At 43.5% G+C, this 17,785-nt stretch overlaps 1 protein-coding gene across 2 annotated transcripts in view; it reads left to right on the top strand.

The window, feature by feature from the left end:
* The first annotated feature begins 4,414 nt into the window (after positions 1-4,414).
* Positions 4,415-17,785, top strand: part of PRDM10 (PR/SET domain 10) — an 86,335-nt gene continuing 72,964 nt past the window's right edge. For both annotated transcript variants that reach the window (XM_029208999.1, XM_029208998.1), the window contains exon 1: positions 4,415-4,518. The gene's annotated coding sequence lies outside the window, so the exon portion shown is untranslated. The remainder of the gene's footprint in view (positions 4,519-17,785) is intronic.

Below are 17,785 nucleotides of genomic sequence, written 5' to 3' on the forward strand. Positions count from 1 at the left end.
TCACGGACTTTGGTTTTAACCTTTGTAGAGTCCTCACTCTGTTGCCAGCTCTGTGATGCATTAAAAAAAAAAGTGTTTTATGGAAAGCATGTACAACATTTTAGTTGTTTTTATTGGCCTATCTTATCTGCTATACTATTGGCAACAGATATCACTCTTCACCTCCCACTCTTTCTTCAGACAATTCTTAAGTTTCCTAACCCTCCCCTGAAGCTGCTATTGACAAATAACCAGGTACTTCCCCCTCCATCTTTCCAGGCCCACACGTTATCTGTCTTTATCTTTCTTTACCTCTCAGCATCATTAGCTACAGCTGATGACTGCAGCCTCCTTCAAGAACTCTCTTCCCTGGGCTTCTCAGACACCACCCTCCTCTGTTCTCCTGTTTTACCGGCCTTCATGGTCTCTTTGGTTGGTTCCTCTCCTGTCTCTCATCTCTAAACTCAGCAGCTCCCAAGAGCTTAATCCTGGACCCTCTTGTCTTCTCTATAAACACTCTCTCCTTCATCTCATCCTCATTAGATGATCTCATCTAATTAGACTTCATGTAATCCTATGTATTGAAATACAATTCAGGGACTTCCCTTGTGGTGCAGTGGTTAAGAATCTGCCTGCCAATGCAGGGGACACAGGTTCGAGCCCTGGTCCGGGAAGATCCCACATGCCACGGAGCAACTAAGCCCGTGCGTCACAACTACTGAGGCTGCACTCTAGAGCCCACGAGCCACAACTACTGAACCCATGTGCCACAACTAATGCAGCTGCGTGCCTAGAGCCTGTGCTCTGCAACAAAGAGAAGCCACTGCAATAAGAAGCCCACGCACCGCAACAAAGAGTAGCCCCCGCTCGCTGCAAATAGAGAAAACCCATGCACAGCAACGAAGACCCAACACAGTCAAAAAAAAATTAATTAAAAAAAAAAGAAATATAGTTTATAGTGGGGAGGGATACATTGGGAGATTGGGGGATTTATATATACACTACTATATATAAAATAGATAACTAATAGGAACCTACTATACAGCACAGGGAACTCTACTCAATACTCTGTAATGACATATATGGGAATCGAATCTAAAAGAGTGGATATATGTATATGTATAACTGAGTCACTTTGCTGTACACCTGAAACTAACACAACATTGTAAATCAACTATGCTCCAATAAAAAGAAAAAGAAGAAATACAATGTATAATCTGATGAATTCTAAAATTGTATTGCAGCCCAGATCTCTCCTTGAATTCCAACTGCTTCTGCAGTATGTCCAAGTGTATTTCTAAAAGATATTTCAAAATTGACATGACTATAATAGAACTCTTAATTTTCTAACCAGGTCTCTCCTCAGTTAAGCCATCCACATTTACTAGGTCACTTGAGTCTCAACTTTATGCATCGGTCTTGATCACTCTCTTGTCATCACTAGAAATGCCAACTCTCACCCATTCTCTTATTCATTTGCAAGTTCTTTGGCTTTACCTCAAAAATATATTTGGTATCCATACATTTCCCCCATTTACACTTCTCCTGTTTTAGTCAAGATCACCATCATTTCTTGCTTAGACCATATTGCAGCGGACCCTTACTATCCTCCTTGTCTCCCGTTTCTCATCCTCTCAGCCAACATGATAAGCTTCCTAGGGCAGCCTGAGTTATCTTTAAAAACAAAACAAAACACTGTATCATACCTTCGCTTAAAACCTCTACTTTAAGTTGTACTTAAAATACAATAACAACTCCCATACTCTAGCCCTCAAAGCAATATATGATCTGACCCTTGCCTGTTTCCCCAAATTTTCTTGAACCACTGTATTTCTTGCCCTGTGTCCTAGCAACTCAGGCTTTCTTAGGTTTTTCAGTGTTAGAGTGAAAGCTCTCCATAAAGGCAGGGATTTTTATGTGTTGTGCTTTTCCTTTTGTCTATAATGTTAATTGACCAATCTCAAAGCACCTAGGACAGTGCCTGGCATATCATAAGCTTTCAATGAATATTTATTCTGTGGAAGAATGAATGAACAGGTGCATGCTTTTTTTTTTTCTCCCCTCATGCCTTCACATCTGCTGGTCTCAGACTGGAATGTTCTCCAAGATCTTAGCACGGTGGGCTTTTTTCATCAATCAAGTCTCAGCTCAAATGTTAGCATCTCAGAAAGGATTTCTTTGACACCTTTATTTAAATTGCCAGCATTCTCCTCCCCTTTGCATTTTTCTGCTTTATTTTCTTCATAGCACTTATCATTACCTGAAATCATCTCATTTATTTATCAATTTTCTTCTGTTGCCTCCACTAGAACTTAAGCTCCATGAGAGCAGGGGCTTTTTTTGTTTTGGTTCCCCATTCCATCCTCATTGTTTAGAACAGTGACTGGTAGACAGTACATATTCAGTACTTGTATACTGAAGGGAGAGAATTCTACTGTGTGCAAATTTAATAATTAACTGAAACATTTATATAAAAGGCAGATTACTGAGGCTCATTCCAAACCTTCTGAATAACAAAAATCTCTGAGGTGGTGTCTACCTGTAATATTTGTGCACTCTAAAGTTTTAGGTCTAGGGAATTCCCTGGCGGTCCAGTGGTTAGGACTCTGCGCTTTCAGCCCTTCCACTGCAGGGGACACACGGGTTCAGTCCCTGGTGGGGGAACTAAGATCCTGCATAGCTGCGTGGCCAGTTAAGTTTTAGACAATTTCTCCAAGTCCGTGAGGCCAACTTGGGCCCTCCAGTCCAGACAGCCCCATTCCTCATGACAATTTCCCCTTTTGTGTTCCTTGCAGTCATTTCTGGTCAGACTTCAGTTGTGATGATCCCAATCCTTCAGAGAGGATGTAATAATGTTAAATCTCAAAACGGGAGAAACTCTCTCTAGGGGCCGTGGACCTGTCCACTTCTGGCATTGTTTGTCTACTCACAGCACCAAAAGAGAACATTCCAGTGACTCTCTTAACCAATATCATCTTTCCTAAGGCAACTGACTTTCATGTGTCTTTATATCCAGCTAAGAGTTAATAGCATCTCTCACTATAAATGTTAAGGTCTGCCTCATCAGACCCCAAATGTGCTTTCTTTTCAATTAAATTCAGCAAGTGTTTACTGACAGCCTGCACAGGAGTCTGTGGAGGAACAAGACATGGGTTAGTCATCAAGTTGCTTTTAAGGTACTCAACAGTCCTGAAATTCTAAAAACAATGTTTTCCCAAAATTTCCCAGATTTTGTTTCCAGTTTTAAAAATAAACAGTAAATAGGATATTGTTGAATGAATTTTACATCCTCCGCTCGCCCACCGCCCCGTGTTTTCTATTCTTAGGTCTTTTGCTTAGTGGTACTTTCTTGGTTAGCCAATAGTTCAGCAATTTTGTATATTTTATCGTCATTGATACTTTTATCCGTTTAAGATCTAGTGTGCTAAGTATTTTACACGTAAATCCCACTTTATCTTCAAAATAACGTAGCAAGTTAGATGTCATGGACAGGATTACGGCTCCCTGAAGGTCCAAAGGCTCAAGGTCTCTTCAAGATCTAGTTGCCATTCATATTAGGGCGGGAAACTACAGGTGGCATCTTGCTGCAAAGCCCGAGCTCACCTCTCTGCGCTGGGCTGCTTTGCGAAGGCAATTTTAAGGGATGGTACGATGTGGAAGGCTGAGGTTAAGAAAAGAGTGAGTTAAGCCCTTGGTTAACCAGGGTTGAAAAACATCTTCACGTCTGTGAAAATCACTTCCTTTCAGCATGGTAAAGGGGAGAGGAGAGACGCAGCGCCGCACTCCGGGCTTCTGCCGGGCTGAGGTCAGACGCCGGGGCCGGCTCCGAGGCGCAGGGCTTCCGCGCGTGGCGTGGGCTCGGCTGGGCGCTCCGCAAGCCGGCCCGCTGCCGGGGCCCGAGCCGCCTCCAATCCCGCGCGCCCTCGGCCCGCCGCGTCCTGGGGAGCAGCTCTCAGGACGCGGGCCCTCGGGGGGCGTGCAGCACCCGACGAGCAGCTCCTCCTCCCGACCTCGGGCACCGAAGCCGGAAGGCTCCCGACCTGGGCCGCTGCCGCCGGTCCCTCCAAGCGGTCTTGACCCTGAAACCGAAGAGTCGGCTTCTCTGATTGGCTTAGAGACAAACGCAGGCGAGCGGTGCCTGAGACCCGCTCTTTGATTGGACTTGAAACGAACAGCAGAGCACGAAATAAAGAGGCCTTCCGTCATTGGGCCACTGTGTAAATCTCCTTTTAGCTTCTCCGCTGACTGAATAAGCGTCTCAGGATCTTCGTCATGAGTCTTAAATCTGGGCCTGTCAGTTCGCCCCAGCGTTACTCCTCTTTAGGCGAGGCATGGAGTTTACAGAGTTCAACCAATCGCATAACGCCGAGATCAGGTTGCCAGGCAGGTTATGCTAATGAGGCCCCGCCTTTTATGCAGCTCCCACTCTGCGGCGGGAAGAACCACCTGGAGGTGGCGGGGGGGGTTTGATTTCCATCACCCCTAGGGAGAGAGGATCGGGGACCCGCTGATCTTCCAGCTCCCCTCACCCAACATCGTGTAAGTACCTAAAGGATTAAGGTAACCGGATAAGCCAGCGTCCAGAGTACCCCATCGACTGGGAGGGTGTTTCGTCTTTGCTTAGTCCCACCCAAAATGGCGCCAAGCTCTTTCCGCGTCTCAGAGCCCGGCCGGGGCCAACCGACCGCGGACCCGGGTGGGGGGGAGGACTTGATGGTGGTGGTGGGGGAGAAATCCCGGCGGCACCGCCCGATGGTACAGTCCAGTCGGGGCTGGGACGAGGCACCTCACTCGGGGTGGGGGGTCAAACCATCTGCACCTTCCAAGGGGAAAGGGGCAAAATCCCTAAAGGAGCCCCTCCTGGTGCTGCGTTCAGCCATGGCTCCGGCGCCTCTTCGCCCTGCCTTCCCTGCGCGCAGCCTCCCCCCTGCGACCCCCGAGCGGCTCGCACGCTCCGCCGGCCGCGCGCACCTCTCCTCCCCTGCCCGCGTTGGTTGGGCCGGGACGGCAGTTGGGCGCCCTGCGCGCTCCTGCGGCGGCTGTTGGGCGGGCGCTCGGGGTGCGGCGGGCCGTGTTGGCCGGCGGGCGCGGGGGCGGCGGTTGGGCCCGGAGCTCGGGGACGGCGGGCTCCGTGGACTAGGCGCCCTGCTTTGTTTTGGGAGGCCGCGCCACCGTCCTGCCATTGATTGCTGGTTCCCTGTCCCTTACGCACAAGTTGGCGTCCCGGGACCCGGCGAGGCCCCGCTCGGAGGGCGTGGGGGTGGCCCGTTTGGGTCAGTCGTGGTGCATGGTGTCCTCCGTGGGCAGGGCGCAGGCCGAGGTTCACTTGCGCTCTGGGTCGAGTGCAGAGGCGCGAGCCCGAGGCCTTTGGGGAGCGGGTTGATGGTGCACGGTTGCCAGCCGAGGGTCAGCTTTCCTTAAGCACTTTAGCCCGTGACCACGTATTAGGTCCTCCACTAAGTAAAGTGTACGCAGCGCTTTGGAATAGTGCGTGCACGTGCTTAGCCTTGCTTGGCGGATTGGTTGGGTTTCGATCCATTTTCAATCTATGTTTGTGTAGGTCTAAGCACAAAGCGGGCTGGTTTGGGGTCTGCAATCGAGGTTTGGCGTGTGAGGAGTCCCGCCCAGCGCGGCCCTGTGCCATCTGCGCCGAAGCCCGTTCAAATCTTGCCTGGCTAATCGTCCCCAAAAGTTCTTTAAACTCAAAAGCACTTAACGTTCATTAAAAACAAAATCACTCGTGACGCTCTGCGGCCTCTGCTTCAGACCCGCTCCTTTGTTTCTCTCTCCACCTTTTGCTGGAAGCTCTTTGAGGGCAGGAAGGTACATTGCGTGTTTTTGGTATCCTTCCATCCACTCCACGCCCCAGCACTGCAGCAGCTTGAGGAACCGTACTTATATGATGCTCTAGAATTGAAAAAGCAAAATTAAAAAAAAAAAAAGAAAAATTGGTTGGGGCAAAGCCATGCTTCAAGCAGTGCTGATGCAATCTGATATGTTTACAAAGTGACTTCTGGGTTTACTTTTGCGGTACGCGGGCCTCTCACTGTTGTGGCCTCTCCTGTTGCGGAGCACAGGCTCTGGACGCGCAGGCCCATCGGCCATGGATCAGCGGCCCACCCGCTCCGCGGCATGTGGGATCCTCCCGCACCGGGGCACGAACCCGTGTCCCCTGCATCAGCAGGCGGACTCTCAACCACTGCGCCACCAGGGAAGCCCCCTGGGTTTACTTTTTAAATGAAGTGAAATTGACAAAGTGAACCGTTTTAAAGAGAACAATTTAGTGATAGATGCGTATCTAAAAATTTTGGAGCAAGACTTTCCCACCTGTGGCTCTTCCTCACTTTATTCCTTGAGCACCCACTCTTGGCTCTGCTCTTTTGTTTTGCGAGGGCGCTAAACCGCTGTCTTTTTCTAAATAAGCCATTTTTAGTTTTCTAGTGTTTTGCGGCATGCTCCACCACGCGTTAGTGTACTGTATATGTGAATATAATACTGTATAGTGTACTGTATATGTGAATATAATCGAGCATGTATTATAGATAAGGCACAGCCCACGTCTTCAAGGGCCCTCAGTGCTTTTTAATAGGAGATTATGATGGTATAAGGGATAGTGTATCAATCCAGTGTAATCCTAAATTGGTTGGCACTGCCTCAATTGCCACTTGTCTGAATTTATTTTTTTCTTCTAGTTTTAACAGTAGTACATGATCATTGTAGAAGACATAGAAAATATAGAACAGTATAAAAAGTAAAAATGAGCTGAAGTACAATTACCAGAGATAATTTCTACTGATATTTTGGTATGCTTCAAATCTTTTGTGTGTGTGCCTATAAACATTTTTACAAACTTGGCACATGATATGTGGTTTTCACATCTAGGTTTTTTGTTTTTCTGTTTTTTTAATGTAAATAGGTACCTAATGACGTCACTGATGATTTTCCATTTTCAGTAGTTTTCCCCATTACTTGAAGGGGGCATGATGAAATCCTCTGAACTAAAGGAATTATGAAATTTGATTCATTCTGTTTTTCACAAGCAGAATTTATTGATTACTGTTTAAATTTATCATAGGTAACCTAATGGGATAGGTTTCTGAGTAACAAGCAGAACTGTTCCAAGAGTTGAGAAATACTGAACTGTAATTTTGGTTTCCTTAATAATTTTAAGCACTGGTGAACACATGGTAACTGCATAATTTCGTCTGGTGCAAATGATAAACTGTTAAACACCCTGTCATTGCAATGTTGGAATTGTTTAGCCAGAGTTTGTTTTAAAATAGAATGCTGATGTACTTTGACCTATTGCCACTAAAATACACAGTCTTCCCCCACCCACCTCTGTCCCAGAGAGTGTAGACACACCCTGCCCAGCCTTTTGTGTGGTTTTCACAAGCAGAATTTATTGGTTAAACAATAAATGTATTGTTTAACTTTATCATAGGTGCTTTAATAGATTAGCAAATGAGCATTTGGTCTCGTGTCTAGAAGGGGCCGGCGAGTTAAGTAAAAGGAAGTGTTTTACTATAACCAAATCTTTGCAGAATGGTCCCACTGGATTCTCCAGGGGTACTGGGTAGGGGCAGGAAGGTGAGGGGGGAGCTTTTTCTGACTTTATTATATTGGTCATTCTCTGTTGAAGCCTTCCTCTCCCTCTCTGGCCTTATGCTGTTTACATGAATTACTGCTAAAGGGTATCTGGCCTCCTTCCTTTTTTTATTCTCAAAGTTATAAGCCTAGTTCAGGACTTATGTGGACCTGGTTCCTTTCCAGTTTATTTCCTTGCAGCCCTACTGTGACACTGATTATAAAATTATAAAATCAGTAATGTGCAACGCTTTAAGAACTCCAGACATACAGATTGCTATTGGGAAAATAGTCTATTATTGTTTGTTATCCATTTCTTAGTTGAACTCATTTATTTCAGCATCAGAACATTGGAGCTAAATGCTCGCTTTTTTTACCCACATCCTTCACTCTCACGGTCTGGCTCTCATGGTCTGGCCTGTTTCCTCCTGTCCCTCAGATCTGTGCTGTCCGGTATGGTTACCAGTAGCCACATATGGCAGTGAAGCACTTGAAAAATGGCTAATGCTGTGAGTGTGAAATGCATGCCAGATTTTGAGATTTGGTATGAAAAAAAATGAAATATTTCAATATGTAAAATATTGATTACATGTTGAAATGATATGTCGCATATCCCATGTTAAATAAAATTCATTACTGCAATTAATTTTGCCTGTTTCTACTTTTAACAAATGTGGCTGCTAGAAGATTTAAAATTATGTATATGGGTTGCATGCATGGCTTGCCTGATTTGTTCACTGAACAGCTGCCTTAGGCTTAGTCTCATGGGGGGGAGTGCTCCCAAGTGGCAGTAAGTCATCATGCAATGTATTATCTTCTTGTTTCTATAGTTTCAGCCAATAGATACTGCTTATATGTAGATGTGTCTGATTTCTTTTAGTGCTTATGATAGCTCTCACAGAAGCATTATTATTCTTTTGAAGAATACCTTAATCTAAAAACCATTTCCAGGTAATTGAGTTAACTGTTACTGAATAAATATATTCAATTAATCATTTGAACTTAAAATAATGAAATGACATCTGTTAAGCACATAATCCATTAAAAAAAAAAGCTGAGGATTTCCCTGGTGGCGCAGTGGTTGAGAGTCCGCCTGCCGATGCAGGGGACACGGGTTCGTGCCCCGGTCCGGGAAGATCCCACATGCCGAGGAGCGGCTGGGCCCGTGAGCCACGGCCGCTGAGCCTGCGCGTCCGGAGCCTGTGCTCCGCAATGGGAGAGGCCGCAACAGTGAGAGGCCCGCGTACCACAAAAAACAAAATAAAACAAAACAAAACAAACAGACAAAAAACAAAACAAAACAAAGAAGTTGAGCTAAGTATAATCAGCTGAGTTTTCCCCAGCTTGGTCTGCCACTTACTCACTGATTTTTACAATATACTGTTTTTTCAGAGATTTAAGAAGTATTTCTGGGAGAAACTTGAAATTGAAAAAATCAAGCTCATAATTTTTTTTTCTCCTGTGATTAAAAAAAAGGCCACAATAGTTTGCTTCTAAGTGTGGAACACTTTGGACAAGCTCATGGGACAGCTATCCTTTTAAGCACAAAGAATCATAACCTACAGATAAAATCATATTCTTTTTATACCTATATTTGAAAACATTGACCGTTTTGCCCTTACGTACCTTTGTGGATGTGTTTCTTTTTCCTACCCTGTATGGGGGTTTGATACGGTGTCAACTTTAACAGCATGGGCTCTGGGGGCAAAGGAACCTAGATTTAGAGCCCAGCTTTATTGGCTGGCTGTGATCTTGGGCCCATTAGTTAACTTCTGTAAGCCTTAGTTTCTTTATCAAATTATTAATCTAGTTCCTTAATTATTAATGGGGATAATAATAGTACCAACCTCAAAGACTCCGTGTGAGAATGCCTGTTATCACTGTCCACAGCGGTATAAATGGCTCAATAAGTGTATACTGATTTTGGATATTCTGCTTCAGCCAAACTAGGCTTCTCACTGTCCCTGCAACTCTGGGGTTTTCCTTCATGTTTTCACACCTTCATTTCTCAAATGGAATGTTTGTTCCTTTCTGCCCACTTCTCCCTCCTTCCCCAGCTCTGCCCACGAAAATCCCATCCATCCTTCTAGAGCAGTGGTCAGTAAACTTTTTTTGGTAAAGAGCCAGATAATAGGGACTCCCCTGACGGTCCAGTGGTTAAGACTCAGCACTCCCAATGCAGGGGGCACGGGTTTGATCCCTGGTCAGGGAACTAAGATCCTGCATGCTGCACTTCAAGGCCCGCCCCCCCCAAAAATAAAACCCCAAACAAAAAACCAGATAGTAAACATTTTCAGCTTTGTGGGCCAGACGGTCCCTGAAGCAGCCACTCTCCGCCCCTGGTGTGAAAGCATGGCCACGTTCCAATTAAACTTTATTTAAGGACCCTGAAATTTGAAGTAATATAATTTCCATGTGTCACAAAATATTCTTCTTTTGTCTTTTCAACCATTTAAAAATGTAAAACCATTCTTAGTTCACAGGCCATACAGACAAACAGGTGTCGGTCTGCCCTGCCCTGGAGCCAGGTGAAAGCCGAGGTGGGGAGGGAGGCAGAACATCTTACCTGAAAGGAATCCCTCTTGTCTCTGAATGCCCTACAGGATTTTTGTACTGCTTTGTAATAATTGTAACATTTATTGAGTGCTTAATTAGTATCGCATAGCAACTATCTGTGCTTATTTCTTGCTTCCTAAACATATTGTAAATTCCTAGAAGCTTTGGATATTTTATAGTTCCCTCATATAGAATGCAGTACAAAAGTGCCTTTTACTTACTGGGCTCTAAAATGTTTGGAGGAATAAAGGAGTGAATACAATTAACATAAGTCATTAAAGTGAGCTCTGGAATTTTCCTCCCTTTTCTTCAAAATTCTTATTTTTGGATGCAAATCTCACCATTTTGTTGGCACTGCTTGAAGATTTTGAGGCCAATCCGCTAGGGGTTATTTTCAGTCTTGCCACAAACCATGATTATAGGCAACCTTATCGTCATGTTCTTCTGACAGAGGAAAACTATAATCCTTTGACTAATTATTGTTTTGTGTTTGACTGACTTTGAAGTGTCCTTTCTAAGACACCTGTTTACATTTAATCCTTACTGTGCGACAGTGACAGACGGTGTTTTAACTACTTTACAAATGAGAAAAAGGAGGCAGTTTAATGAATGATGTGGGTGGCGGGAGCAGGGTGTCTGGGTCCTCAGTCCCAGGCGGTGGTATGTATATTTATGAGATTTCAGCCTCTTACTCATCATTTATTCATCTTCTCTTTTATTCTTTTTCTCTTGAAGTTGATGAATTGAAAATATTCTGGGATTCTGGGGAATTCCCTGGCGGTCCAGTGGTTAGGACTCGGTGCTCTCACTATCGAGGGCCTGGGTTCAATCCCTGATCGGGGCGCTAAGATCCCACAAGCCGTGCAGCACGGCCAAAAAAAAAAAAAAAAGTATTCTGGATTTCCAGTACTTCATAATTTGATAAATATAAGGACTAATCGATGTCTAGGACTTGTTTATGTGACACACAAGTTTTCTCAAGTATGTTAAACCCGCTGAAGTGAGATATGACATAACCACAAAACAATAATTCTAGAATTAAAACTAAATTATGGAGCAGTAATTGTGCTTTTTAAAAAAATTAATTAATTTATTTATGGCTGCGTCGGGTCTTCGTTGCTGTGCACGGGCTTCTCATTGCGGTGGCTTCTATTGTTGCGGATCACGGGCTCTAGGCGCGTGGGCTTCAGTAGCTGTGGCTCGAAGGCTCTAGGGCACAGGCTCAGTAGTTGTGGCGTACGGGCTTAGTTGCTCCGCGGCATGTGGGATCTTCCCGGACCAGGACTCAAACCCGTGTCTCCCGCGTTGGCAGGGGATTCTTAACCACTGCGCCACCAGGGAAGCCCAGTAATTGTGCTTTGATGAACTTTGTTTCATTTAAAAATTTTAAGAAAGTTGATATTCATATTTATATATACTTTTCCCAAACCTTAGGAATCTCATCAAAAAATTATATCTTTTGGGCTTCCCTGGTGGCGCAGTGGTTGAGAGTCCGCCTACCGGTGCAGGGGACGCGGGTTCGTGCCGCGGTCCGGGGGGATCCCACATGCCGCGGAGCGGCTGGGCCCGTGAGCCATGGCCGCTGAGCCTGCGCGTCCGGAGCCTGTGCTCTGCAACGGGAGAGGCCACGGCGGTGAGAGGCCCGCATAGCTTTTTATACATCATTTAAAAATCATATATTTTTTTCTGATTTGTGGTTTTTCAACAGTTATAAACTGTAGGAGAAATATTTTAATTCTAACAAAATATGTATAAGACCTTTACAGAAAAAATTCTGAAACTTTATTGAGTGACTCCAAATAAACTCTAAATAAATGGAGTGACACTGGTTTGAGGATTGGAAGATTCAATATTGTAAGGCATTGATTCTTTGGAAACTGACTTATGGATTTAATGTAATCCCAGCAAATTGAAAAAAACTAGACAAGCTGATGAAATTTTTGCCAAGGCCCAAGAAAAGGCAAGACACTCTTGAAAAAGAAAAAGAAGTTGGAAACCCTTCTGTTCCAGAGATCAAGAGCTAAATAATTAAGACAGTGTGATCCTGGCACCGGGTTAGAGCAGTAGACCAACTGAACACCCCAAGGAGTCCGGAAACAGTCTCACACACATTCAGACACTTGATTTATGACTCAGGAAGCATGACAAATAAAAGGCCAAATTTGTACAACTTTTAGAAGTTGACATAGGAGAATATGTTCATGACCTCAGTCTCGAAAAGGGTTGTTTTTTTTTTTAAGATGTTTTTTATTTAAGATGTTACCTGCACTAACGGAAAAATGGGCAAAAGTCTAGAACAGGCACTTCAGAAAAGGAGAAATCCAGATGTCTAATAAACATACGAGAAGGTGTTCAACCTTGTTAATAATCAAGGAAATGCAAATTACAGCCACAGTGCCATGTTACTTTGAGCCTAAATTCAAGTTGGCAAACGTGTACCTGACTTAAAGTCGGCAATACCAAGTCCCAAAGCTTTTGAGCAATAGAACAGTCATACGTGGCTGGTAGGAATAGAAACTGGTATGACTACTTAGGAAAACCGTTTGACATTACCTAGAAAGTCAAAGACAAGCAGACACCAAAGCCCAGCGACTCCACTGTTAGAGAAGTTGATACACATGAGAGAACCAGGAAGAATATTTGGGGTAATTAATTTTCCTGATATGAGTTGATTCAGTTCATATTTGAGGGCTGTTATGTTCTATACACAGGTAGCTTTATTTTGGCACAAGGGTAAATAAATTATATTTTTTTCCCTCTCTGCTGGGGAAAAAAATAATAATATCTAGTGTGTTCCTCATTTCCTAAAACAATGCTGGGCACAGAATAGGCATATAATAAATACTGTTGTGTTTTAAAAAATTATCATTTCAATTCTTATAGTGGGTACCCTTCACTATAGCTTTGTAGTTACCTTAACTCTGGCTGTTGACTAATTTGCTCAATTAAATCTGTTTGCGGGTTTGGTAAATTACAACCTCCCCTGGTTCCTTTGAGATCCAGCCTAGCCTACTGATTGCATCATCTGGTGGGAGTCCGAGGACACAGCACAGTGGAGCCATGCTTGGGTTCTGGCAGCTTTGCTGGGAGGAAAGCTGTGCAGCAGAGAAGGGAAAAGATGTCTAAGCTCTGTAGTGAAAGGGATCTGGGTTCAAATCCCACTTATCAGCGCTATGGCCTTGGACAAGTGATAATTTTTCTTTTTTTTTGTGGTACACGGGCCTCTCACCGCCGTGGCCTCTCCCGTTGCGGAGCACAGGCTCCGGACGTGCAGGCTCAGCGGCCATGGCTCACGGGCCCACCCGCTCTGCGGCATGTGGGATCTTCCCAGACTGGGGCACAAACCCGCGTCCCCTGCATCGGCAGGCGGACTCTCAACCACTGCGCCAACAGGGAAGCCCGAGTAATAATTTTTGGTTGTTGTGAGGATTAAGTGAAATTGAGTATTTAATAAGCCACAATGCCTGGCTTATGATGGGAACTCAGTAAATGGCAATAACCATAATTATTACTATGCCAGTAGTTGTTTGCTTAAGTAACATTGAATTTCCACAGTATGTGTTTTCAATCAGTTGAACTATGAATATGCTGATTTTTAAAATAAAGAGCTGCATCTGTTAGGGGATTCTAATTGTGTGGTCTTGGACTTCCCTGGTGGCACAGTGGTTAAGAATCCGCCTGCCAATGCAGGGGACATGGGTTTGATCCCTGGTCCGGGAAGATCCCACATGCCGTGGAGCAGCTAAGCCCATGTGCCACAACTACTGAGCCTGCGCTTTAGAACCCGCGAGCCACAACTACTGAGCCCGTGTGCCACAACTGTTGAAGCCCACACGCCTAGAGCCTGTGCTCCGCAACAAGAGAAGCCACTGCAATGAGAAGCCCGCTCACCGCAAGGAAGAGCAGCCCCCGCTCGCCGCAACTAGAGAAAGCCCGCACAGCAGCGAAGCCCCAACGCTGCCAAAAATAAATAAATAAACAAAAAACCCCTGATTTTGTGGTCTTAACTCATTTGACGTGTAGCCTATATCTGAAGGAAGTGGTCTGGTAAGTGTTTGCAAAGCGTAGATACGGCTGAGCTTTCTAAACAGGAATGGGATGTCTCTCTTTATGGGAGAAAGTGCTAATCACATAGTTTTAAAATTCTATCCGTTTAAAGTTGAAATACACATGTTATCTAGTGAAATACATTAGTTGTGAGAACCCTTGCCTACAGTTAAGACATATTTATTCCCCAATGAATTGTTTAACAATGAAAATATATTAAATTGTCTTTTACTTGGAAATAAGACTTTTCTTGATAAGATACCTTCATGATCTAATACTTAGCGTCATGAGTTAAATAGTTACTAACATTTGGAATACACTCTATACCATTGTAGTATACTGTAACAAACATCCCACTCTATCTTAACAGTGAGCCTGAGTTAGGTAAATCAGGTGTTATTATTTCCAGTTGTCAAGATAAAGAACTTTTACTTGTCTCACATCCAGAATTTTCCCACTACTCTGTACTGAGAAAACACTGTAAGAAACATCCTGGCTTGTAGAAGACACCTCTGAATACCAGGCCAGTGGTGGGTGCTGGCCTTTTATAGTAGTTTTATTAAGATGGAGGAGGTTGAAATTAGATTATAATGTTAATTATATGCCATTAATGTAGAGTTTTTATGAAGGCAGTAACTGCCTCACTATGTCATCTGTCTGGGCTCACCATCTTGTTAATTAAATGTTTATTTTTGACCATTCTGTGTTTCATATTTAACTTTGCAAACAAGGGGCTGAGGTTGAGGAATGAGAATTTGAAAATGAACAGAAGATGAGGCCCATATTACCTGTTCACAGGGGGACTGAATTGGATACAAAGGGAATTGCTTCAAACCAGTGTCACTTTGCTTCGTAGTCCTGGGGCAGAGCAATGGTCCAGTCTGTCTGAACAAAAGGCTGTGCCTAGTTCAGGAGTTGAGGTAGAGTGAACGAGTAGTTACGCTGTCTTCTCTTGTATTATATCCAAAATGTTAAACTATGAAAATTGTGCCCTAGAATTATTTCTTCTAAGCAATTTTAATATTCTTTTTTTTTCCAGTTAAAACATTTTAAAGCGCTTGAATTTGTTGAGGAAACAGCTTAGTACTTGAGATTATGCCTCTTAACATTATCTAGTATTTTATCCTAACCTGGATTTGTGATTGTCGAGTCATAGTTACCACCCAGAACCCTCTGTAAGAAAGGCTTTCAGGGCCCCAGAAGACCCACCTGCAAGTCTCCTATTTAGTTACTGCAATTGCTAATTCAACAAAGAGCTTGTGATATGTGGACCAGATAGCTTTCTGTGTACAGGTGCGCCCGGGCCAGAGATTGTATTTGTACCCTTGCCAGTTCTCTTGTGAATAAATGCTACTGTTGAGAAAGGGAGCTGGAAGGGTTGTGCTCAGAGCTATGTCATCCATTATCCGTAGTCAGAAAACATGGATGCTCAATATTATTCGATGAGTCATTTGTATTAATCTTTCAGTCTTCAGATGTTCCCCATTAATCCGTATTTGCATACAAAGCTTATTTCCAATAATCCTGGTAAGTGCACGGAATGGATTTGCTTGTTATCATGTGGTGAAGGGAAGCTGGAAAATCAAATGTGCATGAGAGTAATCTGGTTGGTGAGGAGGACCACCTGAACTAACAACCACACAGCCTTTTCCGAATTCTAAGACATTCACACCACAAATATATTAGAGAAGCTGGTAAGTTGCATATTTTGAAGAAAGGTGTAAGGATTCTTGCTAAATTTTTGCTTAGTAACAAAAAAGAATCTCTTTTTTAGAAGGTGACTTTGAGCAATAAAGGTCTATGAATAACTTTTTTTTTTTTTTTTTGCGGTACGCGGGCCTCTCACTGTTGTGGCCTCTCCCGCTGCGGAGCACAGGCTCCGGACGCGCAGGCTCAGCGGCCGTGGCTCACGGGCCCAGCCGCTCCGTGGCATGTGGGATCCTCCCGGACCGGGACACGAACCCGTGTCCCCTGCATCGGCAGGCGGACTGTCAACCACTGCGCCACCAGGGAAGCCCCTATGAATAACTGTTAATATCATGAAGTTGGAATAAGAATTCAGAGCTCTAATCTTTGCCCAGTGCTTCCTGAAGGCAGTTCTTGGCCTCAGTATAATCAGTCCTTCATGTTACTTCTAGAATGATTTTCCAAAAGGTGTTACTGCCATGATAAAATATTTTTCTTCCCTTGCTGTGCAAGATTTAGCCAGATCTGGTTGACTTCAGAATCATCTGGAGAGGTTTATAAACAAAGCTTCCTGCTCTTCCCCTCGAACTTTGCAATTGAGAGAATCCAGAATTTCAGGGGTGAGGCTCTGGAATTTGTCTTTTTGCCTAGGTCCTTAGGTGAATCTGATAAAACCAGTTTATAAACTTTGGAAATTGTAATTCTTCAACTTGAAGTCTTTTGTAGATCCACCCTAACTATGGTTTGAGGCTTTTCTCTCTTATAGTCCCTGAGCATATCCTCAACTTCTCTTGCCTCTGGAACTTCCTCAAGCTTTTCTCATCAGAAATGCCCTTAAGTTTGCTCCAGTAGCAAGTATTATTCTCTCTCTTTCTCTCTGTATCTATCTCCCTATATAGAAAGGTTCTTGATGTTTATTGCCAAATTGCTTCCTAGAAGGTTTGCATTGATTTAAATGCCCATCTTTTTATCTTAAAAAAAACCCAACAGCTTAATTGAGATATAATTCACGTACCATACAATTCACTCCAGTAAAGCGTACAATTCAGTGGCTTTAGCCTATTCACAGTTATACAACTATCACCACAATCAATTTTAAAATATTTTCATAACTCCAAAAGGAACTGCACCTCTTAGCCATAACCCCTTAATTCCTCATTTCATCCCAATCCCTGGGCAACCACTTATCCACTTTCTATCTCTGTTAATTTGTCTTTTCTGCATATTTCATATAAATGGATTCATTCAATGTATGGTCCTTCGTGACCAGCTTCTTTCACTTAACAAAGTTTTAAAGGTTCACTCTTATTGTAGCATGTATCCATATTTCATTTCTTTTTTTTTTTTTTTTTGCTGAGTAATATTCCATTATATGAATGCACCATATTTTATCTCTCTGTTCATCAGTTGTTGAATGTTTAGGTTGTTTCCACTTTATGGCTATTATGAATAATGCTGCTATGAATGTTCGTGTCCAAGTTTTTATGTGGACATATGTTTTTGTTTCCCTTGGGTTTACTATATCTTGGCGACAAATCTCTGGGTCATTTGGTAACTCTACGTTTAGCCTTTAGAAATTGCCAGACTGTTTTCCATAGTGGCTGCAGCATTTTACATTCTTACCCAGCAGTATATGAGGGTTCCAGTTTTTCTGCCTACTCACCAACACTTGCTATTATCTGTTGCTATCTCAGAATTTTGAATGAAATTGAGAAGATTTAAGTATACTACAGAACTGAGCATAATAGAAACTAGGATATCCTTAAAAAAGGCAACTTTGTGTAGTTAGTGGGCATAAAAGATCTTGCCAGTGTTAAAGATATAGATTAATATTTTGCTGAAGTTGAGGGTGCATAAGCTATGTTCAACTATAATTCTGAACCTCCGTATACTATAGATTTTCTTAGTCGGGAAAACCTTTCCTGTTAGT

This window comes from Monodon monoceros, unplaced genomic scaffold (genome assembly GCF_005190385.1).
Source record: "Monodon monoceros isolate NGI ecotype Baffin Bay Population unplaced genomic scaffold, NGI_Narwhal_1 Super_Scaffold_7, whole genome shotgun sequence".
Lineage (NCBI taxonomy): Eukaryota > Metazoa > Chordata > Mammalia > Artiodactyla > Monodontidae > Monodon > Monodon monoceros.